Source organism: Tarenaya hassleriana, unplaced genomic scaffold (assembly GCF_000463585.1).
Source record: "Tarenaya hassleriana unplaced genomic scaffold, ASM46358v1 Cleome379, whole genome shotgun sequence".
Taxonomy (NCBI): domain Eukaryota; kingdom Viridiplantae; phylum Streptophyta; class Magnoliopsida; order Brassicales; family Cleomaceae; genus Tarenaya; species Tarenaya hassleriana.
In genome coordinates this window covers 64293-74296 of record NW_010966769.1, presented here as the reverse complement: position 1 = coordinate 74296, position 10004 = coordinate 64293, and positions in this window count along the sequence as shown.

Genomic DNA, 10004 nt, shown 5'->3' with positions numbered 1-10004 from the left:
CTCCTGGGAAACTCCGTCTTGATTCTCTCTCGAGTTCTCTGGCTTCTCCTGTGAACTCTCGATGATCTCTGAAGCTCAAGACGTCTCCTATTTATTTGCTTGGCAGCTGGGCTTCTTCCTTTGCTGAAAACGGAAGTCCGGATGCAAAATAGGAAGGTTTCCCGTAATGCAACACGGCCGTGTCGAATGCAACACGGTCCGTGTCAATTCTCTGTTAAAAATCTGCACTTTAGACTTGGGCTGAACACGGCCGAGTTTGAATCAACACGGCCGTGTCGAATGACAACACGGTCCGTGTCAATTCTCTGTTTCTTCTTATTGATTTGAACTCATTTGTTGTTATGGGTAGTGAGTAGTCGTTTCACTGTAGCTAGGGATTTAACCTTGTAGGGATTTGTTTGGTTTTTATTTTCCGAGACTACGTTATCGATACTCGGCGGTTTGATTGATTTGAGTTTATTGCTTTTGATCTTCTTGGCCAGTTGATTGATTGATTTTAGATTCTGATTTGCAACGAGAGTTGAGATTAGATTCGGAATGAATTCATTGAATGAATTGATTAAGACTATTGAGAGATAGGTTAATCGGTTTAGGAACTGTGATAGTGATCGTTAATGCATTTGATATTTTAATCTATTAGGTTGAGAGATCGATAGGTTAAATTATTGGATAGTGGATTTAGGACTTGAGAGAGCCAAATCTGATATTAGAACTTGAGATCCCCGATTAGAGTTCGATATTCGTAGATTCTCCATCCTTAGAAACAATCCCTACTCATTAAGGTTATCCCGAAGCTACGGTGGTTTATCTATCTGATTTTACTTAGTTAGTTTATTGTTTTATTTCCGATATTCACATACTTCATTCCATATTTCCTGATCTAATTCTTGGTCGAGTCTTGTTCTTAGTGTTAACTATTCCCTGTGTTCGACCCTGGTACTACAGTTGATCCGTATCCTTGCGGTATTCGCTGTATCTAGGTTTTTTATTACTTGAGCTTATTTACACACCTAGATTTGCGTTATCAAGGTCAGCCGGACCAGTCTTCCTTCTCCCCTGGTCTGCCTCGTGTTTTGGTCCATCTGTCCGAGAGAGAAAACAAGTCTGGTTCGGCGGACCAGGATTGGTCAGTCCCGGACAAGCTTGTTTTTCCTCTCTCTCGGTCTGGTTCCTTGGTCAGGCGGTGTGAGACTTCTAGGAGTACGTCTGGTCCGCCCCTCACTCCGACACGTCTGGTCCGGCGGACCAGGACTGGTCAGCCCCGGACCAGGCGTGTATTTTCTCGGTCCGGTTTGTCTCGCTTCTGGTCAGGCGGTGGAGATTCCCTCGGAACACGTCTGGTCCGGCGGACCAGTCCGCGTTCTTCTCTCCTGGTTCGGCTGAGTGACGTGGTTTGTCCCAGTCTCGGTCCGGAGCTGACCACTCGTGGTCCGGCGGACCGGGACTGGGATCTTCTTCTCTCTCGCGATTTCTCCGATTCTGTTTCAATTTTTCTCTCTCGAATCGATTCGGGGTTGCTTCCAAATGCTACTAAAACATAGTTTGGCATCCCTAAACATGTTCTAAACCTCAAACACGCAATGAAATCTCGATTTGGACCATCATACATTGAAAACAAGCTCTCACAAATCCAACTCAAGCCACTCACCTTGTTCTTGAGGTTGTCCGAGCTTGTGTGCTCCTCTGCTTCTCCTCACGCCGTGAACACCTTCAAGGCACGTCTAGGAACGTCCCCCTTTGTTTCCCCGAGCTCCCCTTGCACTGGTTCGTCTCCTTTCTCCCCCTTTCTCCCTTTTTTCTTCTTCCTCTGTTTCTGTCCGAAAATGCCTAAGTCCCAGCTTGGAAGAGGTTTATGGCACGAGCTAGGGAGTTTGTGGGCTCAAGCCCAAGCCCATAGACGAGCCTGCAACATTCTCAAGGCGTGGGAGGCGGCTGGACGGCGAGTGGGGCCCAAAATCCGGCGAAATCCGCGTTCCAAGACCGCAAGTTGGCAAGTTGCGGAATCTGTCGATTACCGGTCCGCCGGACCAACTTCCTGGTCCGCCGGACCGGGATTACTTATTTTTTTTCGCAACTTCTTCTCCCAGTCCGCTCTGTCCCGTTTGCTCCGACTGAGCAGGTTGGTCCGCCCCGGACCAAGTTCTGGTTCGGCGGACCAACCCTGTTTTCTTCTCTTTCTCTTTTTTTTTTTATTCTTTCCGCACGTGACGATCCTCATGCCTCTCCCCGGCATTGTACCATCACTTTTTGGCGATTTCGTGATATTTCTATTTAATCATTCATTTTTAAATAATTAAATATTCGAATCGGGTTTCGGGGTATTACAAATCCATTGAAAATGGCCAAATTTCTGTTGGACATTAATGTTATCAACGGATAGATCCATTGGAACTACTCAATGAAAATTGGCATCCGTTGGACAACCGTTCGAATTTTCAACGGAATTTAAACATATTTTTCCATTGAAAAATTCTATCGGATTTTTCAACCACAATCCGTTGGAATTTTATAACATAATTTCCAACCGCAATCCGTTGGAATTTTCCAATGGAATTTCCAACGACAATCCATTGGAATTTTCCAACCGGATTTCCAACCGCAACCCGTTGGAATATTTCAACGAAAAATTCAAAATATGTTCTCGGTCCCAACCCCGACCCCATCCCCACGCCAACCTCGACCCCCACCCTGACCTCAATCCTAGCCACCAACCCTAACTCTAAATCGAACCCGAAACTCTGAAATTGAATCCCCGAAATCACTTCTCAATAGATCATTCATCTTTGCACTACTCCAACATAATTTCCTTAACTCTAGAGTTTCAATTTATAATCATCCAACTACTCTAAATTAAAACTTTTGATACCATATAACATTAATATATATATATATATATATATATATATATATATATTCATACACACATATATATGAATATTTATACATATATTTGTAGTACATATGTGTATAACATATATATCTCTATTATACACATTCGAATTTATATATATATATATATATTTATAATATAGATTCACAATATATATATAATAGGGGTGGAGGTTTCGGTTTAGTTTCGAGAAACCGATTTGTATCTGTGACACACGTAACCCGTGTACAGTATACAGGTTGTGCCACATGGACGATATAAAATAAAATAATAAGTCGCGAAAGCAAAATCACGAAATCCAAAAAAAAACATTTTTAACCAAACTAGAGTAAGCAGCGGAAAATACAAGCGATCAGTATCGCAAAACAACACATGTCCGAAAAGTCATAACATAACCGTACAAAATGCGGGAATACAAGTCCCGGAGTTTAAAATAAAATCCCGTACATGATGCTGCTTCTCTCAGGCCGTCGTCGTCCGTACGCTAGGCGTAATCCTCGTGATCTGAAAAATGTAAAACCACGAGGGCTAAGCACAACTGCTTAGTGAGTAGCCCGGGTTGAACCCGGTAAACCCGTTCTCAGCGAGAACGGTGTTAGAACGATGATTCACAATCACATGCAGCAATAGTAACATGCATTATCATATAACGTGCATCACACATATAATAACAATCACAATCACACCCGCATGGAGTCCACCATGGGGCTAGCCATAAACCCTAGTCAAGTCAGCATGACTAGGTGCGCATCACACGCCCGTCACTCGCGTGTCGTTGGCCGTCGCATCACACGACAATATCGCCTCAAGCGCTTGTCACGTCACGTGACTACCGATGTCAAGTCCATGACACAACGAAAAAGTAAACACACCGGTATGGAGTCCACCAAAAGGTCCAGCCATATACCCTAGTCAAGTCCATGACTAGGGACGCCTCCACGCCCGTCAAGTCCATGACGTTGGCCGTGTCAAGTCAGCATGACACAATCGATCATATCACTCGTATGAAGTCCACCATAGGGTTCCAGCCAAATACCCTACTCAAGTCCATGACTAGGAGCGCGTCACACGCCCGTCAAGTCCATGACGTTGGCCGTCATGTCGCACACGACTAATCGCGTCTCAAACGCCCGTCAAGTCCATGACGGTGATGGTTGCGTCCACAACCATCCATAAACACAATCATGCTTGACTCGTACGCACGAGCAAGCTACACACATGGCACACATCATGTATATATCCCCCAGTACAATCACACGTATCACGGTATCCGGTCCCTTACCGATCTACCACTTAACGCCATGCAAACTACCCCGTATAATCACGCAACGAGTCACTCGAATCGTTGTATCACACATCTCACGTACACGAGATTCGAAAATCATCCGACAAAGGGTTCCGTACTCCAGAACGGTCGGTCCAGGGTGTGGACCGGTCGGTTCAGGGATCCCATGCTGTCCCGAGGCCTCTCAGGACAATTTTTGAGGTCTGGAACGCAGACCTTCGGTCTGGGGATGCCAGACCGTCCGGTCTGGGTCACCTAGACCGTCGGGTCTGCCAAAAAAGACCGTCTGTTCCAGCTCTGTTCTCTCTCGCGAAACAGTTTTCTGGTCCGACTTCGTTTGGCCATATCTCACTCATTTGTCCACCCAATTACGTGTCGTTTGTTGCTAAATGTTCATTGGAATGTCCTCTATCTAATCCGAGCAACCAAGTATTGAAATGCTTCAGTAACACGGTGAAAAAGGATTCGTAATTTGACAAGACAGATTCACATTCTGCAATTTTCTGTTTTTCTTCAGTTTTCATTCAATCATATCTCACTCATTTTTCAACCAAATCATGCGTGGTTTGTTGCTAAATCTTCATTGAAATCTCCTCTAACCAATACAAGCAGCAAATCATCGAGATAACACAGTAACATCGATGAAAACGAGCTTACACAGAAACAACTCAAGCCACTCACCTCTGTTTCGGCTCAGATCTTGTTTGGCCGGATTTAGTGGTGTTTTCCGGTTTGTTCCTCACCGGAAACCTCTCCTACACAGTCTAGGGATGTCTCCCCTTGCTTCCTTGAGCTTCCCTTGCGCTGGGTCTCCTCCATTCTCCCTCTTTCTCTCTCTTTTCTCTCTCTCTCTATTTCCTCTGGTTTCAGTCCGGAAATGGCTGAGTCTGGGGGTTGAGGGAGGTTTATTGCGCGTGAGGGAGGCGTAATGGGCTCAAGCCCAGGCCCAAGGTCGAGCCTGCAATGTCCTGGTGAGGTTGATCGGCGAGTTGACGCCGGTGGAGTCCGGAAACGCAGAGAAATACGCGTCCCAAGGCAGCAAGTTGGCCACTTGCGTGCTGTCAAGCGGACCGTCCGTTCTGGGCTTGGAACGGACGGTCTGGGCCCAGTTTCGACCCAGCTCCTCGCTCGTTCGTGGTCCGTTCATTCCGCCTTTAGCAGTCCATCCGTTCTGCCTTTGCCAGTCCGTCCGTTCTGCATTTCTGGTCCGTCCTAACTGACTTCGATTGCTCCGTTCTCACTCGTTTCTTACCCGAATCGAGCACCGTTTGTTTCTACGCCTTCCTTGGAACGTTCTCTTTCATGTCCAATCAATAGATTATTGGAAACTCATGTTTACACGATGAGGTACAACTCGAAACGTCCATACCTCGAATAACTTGTGAATTCCGAATTTTCAGGTTCTACTCAATTTTCGTTTGCTCATAACTTCCTCGTTTCTCAGTCAAATCGAGTGTTGTTTTCTTCTAGATCTTCGTTGAAATATTCTCTATATTTTTGCCTTATTTTACCCTCCTTTTATTCCAAAAATAATTTAAATAATTTATACGAGATTCAGAATCTCGTGATGTCACCAAGATTTTCTCGTATCCGATATCATCACCAAAGCGCAATCTAGATCGTCATGTCATTAGAAAACATAAGTGTGATACAAACCGAACATGATGTGAAAGAGTTCGTACAACGCTCAAGTAAATAGATGCGGATAACTACTACGCATCTCTGCCTCGGGTTCCCAAGTCATGTCGGAGACCCCTTGGCTCTGCCACAAGACCTTCACAAGTGGAACTTCCTTCGTCCGCTCTTGAGTTTCCGATCCACGATCTGCAGCGGCTCATCTCGAAAACGTGTAGTCTCCGTAAACTCCAACTCCTAGGGTTGTAGCACGTGAGAAGGATCCGCTATGTACCTCCGCAGCATCGACACGTGGAACACGTCATGGATGTTGCCCAGCTCCGCCGGCAATCCAAGACGGTATACAACAGCTCCCACTCTCGCGATCACGGGATAAGGTCCGATATAGCGAGGCTTCAGCTTTCCGCTCTGTCCGAACCTTGCATGCCCCCGCATCGCCTGTACTCGGAGAAAGGCATAATCTCCGACCTCAAGCTCGAAGTCCCGGCGTCGCTGATCGGCGTATGACTTCTGCCGGTCTTGCGCCATCTTCAGATGGGCACGAATCCTCCGTATCACTTCCGTGGTCTCCTCAACAATCTCGGGCCCAAACTCGCGACGCTCCCCGATCTCGGTCCAGCACAACGGTGTCTTGCACGGTCTCCCGTACAAGGCCTTGTATGGAGACACTCCGATGCTCTTGTAATGGCTGTTGTTGTACGCGAACTCGCACAACGTCAAATACCGGTCCCACTTCCGTGGTCTCCTCAACAATCTCGGGCCCAAACTCGCGACGCTCCCCGATCTCGGTCCAGCACAACGGTGTCTTGCACGGTCTCCCGTACAAGGCCTTGTATGGAGACACTCCGATGCTCTTGTAATGGCTGTTGTTGTACGCGAACTCGCACAACGTCAAATACCGGTCCCACAGCTCCCCACTCCATAATACAAGCTCGGAGCATGTCCTCCAGAGTCTGTATCGTCCGCTCCGACTGACCGTCTATCTGAGGATGGTATGCCGTGCTCATCTTGAGCTTCGTCCCCAGAGCTTCCTGTATCGCCTTCCACAAGCGTGATGTGAATCGGGCGTCTCGGTCTGAGATGATCTCGTTCGGAACCCCATGTAGACGCACGATTTCATCGACGTAAATCTGCGCCAACCGCTCAATCGGATACTCCTGTCGGATGGGGATGAAATGGGCGGATTTGGTTAGTTGGTCCACGATTACCCAAATGGCGTTCTTCTTGCTGGGCGTGAGCGGTAATCCGACCACGAAGTCCATGGCGATCGAATCCCACTTCCACTCGGGTATCTCCAGCAGTTGTAGCTTTCCTCCCGGCATCTGTCGCTCTGCCTTCACCTGCTGGCAAGTGAGGCATCTCGCTACGTAATCCGCCACATCCCTCTTGACCCTTGGCCAAGTATACCACTGTCCTAGACCCTGATACATCTTGCTTGCCCCCGGATGTATCGCCAACCTCGACTGATGTGCCTCTGACAAAATCTCCTGTCGCAGGTCCGGATCGTCGGGCACACATAGTCGGTTCCCAAGTCGCAACGCTCCTTGTTCGTCGATGCGGTAGCCTTTGAGGCTATATTCCTCGATGTGATCCATATATCGAGCGAGTAAAGGATCACCGCGTTGTCCCTTTACCATGCGTTCTATCAGAGTCGGCGTCGACCCCTCGGGTGTCAGTGAGAGATATCCCAACATCGCAGTCAACTCAGCGGCGTTGCTGCAAGATGAGGTGACAACGCGTATGGCCGCTAAGATCTTCTTCCTACTAAGGGCGTCGGCCACTACGTTAGCTTTCCCCGGATGATAGGCTATCTCCAGGTCATAATCTGCAATCAACTCCAACCACCTCCGCTGTCTCAGATTCAGATCCTTCTGAGATATCACGTAGGTCAAGCTCTTATGGTCAGTGTTGAGCTTAACCTTCTCCCCGTACAGATACGATCTCCAAATCTTCAGCGCGTGAACTACCGCTGCTAACTCCATGTCATGAGTCGGGTAGTTCTTCTCATGCTTCTTCAGCTGCCTCGATGCGTAAGCGATTACGTGTCCCTCCTGCATCAACACGCAACCGAGTCTGTGTTTGGACGCGTCAGTGTATACCTCATAGAGCATACCCGGTCGTGGCAATGTCAGGATCGGTGCTGATGTCAACCTCTGCTTCAATTCTCTGAAGCTCTCCTCGTACTCGGTCATCCAGTCAAACCTGACGTTCTTCCCCGTCAGCTTCGTCAAAGGCCGAGCTATTTTGGCGAACCCCTCAACGAATCGCCGATAATAGCCAGCTAGTCCCAGAAAACTCCTGACTTCCGTCGTAGAAGTCGGAGACTGCCACTCCATGACGGCCTCGATCTTGGCTGGATCGACCTGAATACCCTGGGCTGATACCACATGTCCCAGGAATCCAATCTCTTGTAACCAAAAGCTACACTTACTGAACTTTGCGTACAACCGGTTCTCTCTCAACCTCCACAATATTTTCCGCAGGTGCTCCTCATGTGTCTGCGGATCCGGCGAATAGATGAGAAGGTCATCGATGAAAATGATGATGAACTCAACCAGATAGTCCATGAACATGCGGTTCATCAGTTGCATGAACACCCAGGGGCGTTCGTGAGCCCGAAAGGCATGACCACGAACTCGAAGTGTCCATATCTCGTCCGGAATGCCGTCTTCTGTTTGTCATCCTCCTTGACTCGAATTTGATGATATCCGAATCGTAGATCGATCTTCGAAAACCACTAGACTCCCTGTAGTGGGTCCAGCAACTCATCAGTTCTCGGTAGCGGGTACCGATTCTTGATAGTCACTTGGTTGAGCCCTCGGTAGTCGATGCACAACCGCATACTCCCATCCTTTTTTTTCACGAAGAGTACCGGTGCTCCCCACGGTGAAACGTTGGGACGTATAAACCTTTTTCATTTATTCGTTTAACTACTCCTTCAATTCGATCATCTCAACCGGTGTTATCCGGTATGGAACCTTGGTGATTGACTCTGTACTCGATAGTATGTTAGTAGTTGAATCCATTTCTTCCCTTGACAGAAATTCCGACAAGTCATCAGGAAAAAGCATTAGTAGAAAGTCTCGGGTAACCGTTGTGTCCTCCAATCTATGCTTCGGGTAACAAGGAATGCCCCATTGCTCTTCTTGATTATCTTCTTTTCGGTCCTTCGTATTGAACTTAAGGGGGTCCTCTACTAATGTCAATATAGTTGGCGAGCGAGATAAGTCCTCCCCCTTTGTCTTAAACGCTCACTGGGGGTAGGTTGGAGTATGTTCCTTTAGAAACTGCTATAGGGCCTCTTAGGGATTTCAGAATCATTTCCCTAATTCCAATCCCTTAGTTTAGGCATTGGGTTTAATTGTGGAAATTGTTTATCTCCATTTAAGCATATAATGGCAACATTCTAAATGGACCATGTTAAATTCACTAAGCCTTCGACAACTGCAGCTAGCATCATCAATGTACGAACCTCGATATGTGAGGATTTTCTTCAGACATGGTTTGAAAACATTTTCGTAGAAAACCGTTGGGTAATGAGCACGATTCCTTCCCAAGGAAAGAACGTGGCTCTGATACCAAAAGTTGTGACACCCGTAACCCGTGTACAGTATACGGGCTGTGCCACATGGACGATATAAAATAAAATAATAAGTCGCGGAAGCAAAATCACGAAATCCAAAAAAAAACATTTTTAATCAAACCAGAGTAAGCAGCGGAAAATACAAGCGATGATCAGTATCGCAAAATAACACATGTCCGAATAGTTATAATTTAACCGTACAAAATGTGGGAAATACAAGTCCCGTAACCCAAAATGTAAATCCCGTACATGATGATGCCTCTCTCAGGTCGTCGTCTGCCGGATGCGCTAGGCGTAATCCTCGTGATCTGAAAAATATAAACCACGAGGGCTAAGCACAACTGCTTAGTGAGTAGCCCGGGTTGAACCCGGAAATCTCGTTCCCAACGAGAACGGTACAGTCGACATTTCCATAAAGAAAACACATGCAATAAGTAAAAACACGGTAAGCACGTAAATAGCAATCACAATCACGCCCGTATGGAGTCCACCATAGGGCTTAGCCGTATACCCTGGTCAAGTCCATCGCATCGCATGCGATCATGCGCGTCTCCTGCGCCTGTCACTCTCGTGACTACCGATGTCAAGTCCATGACACAACGGAAATACAA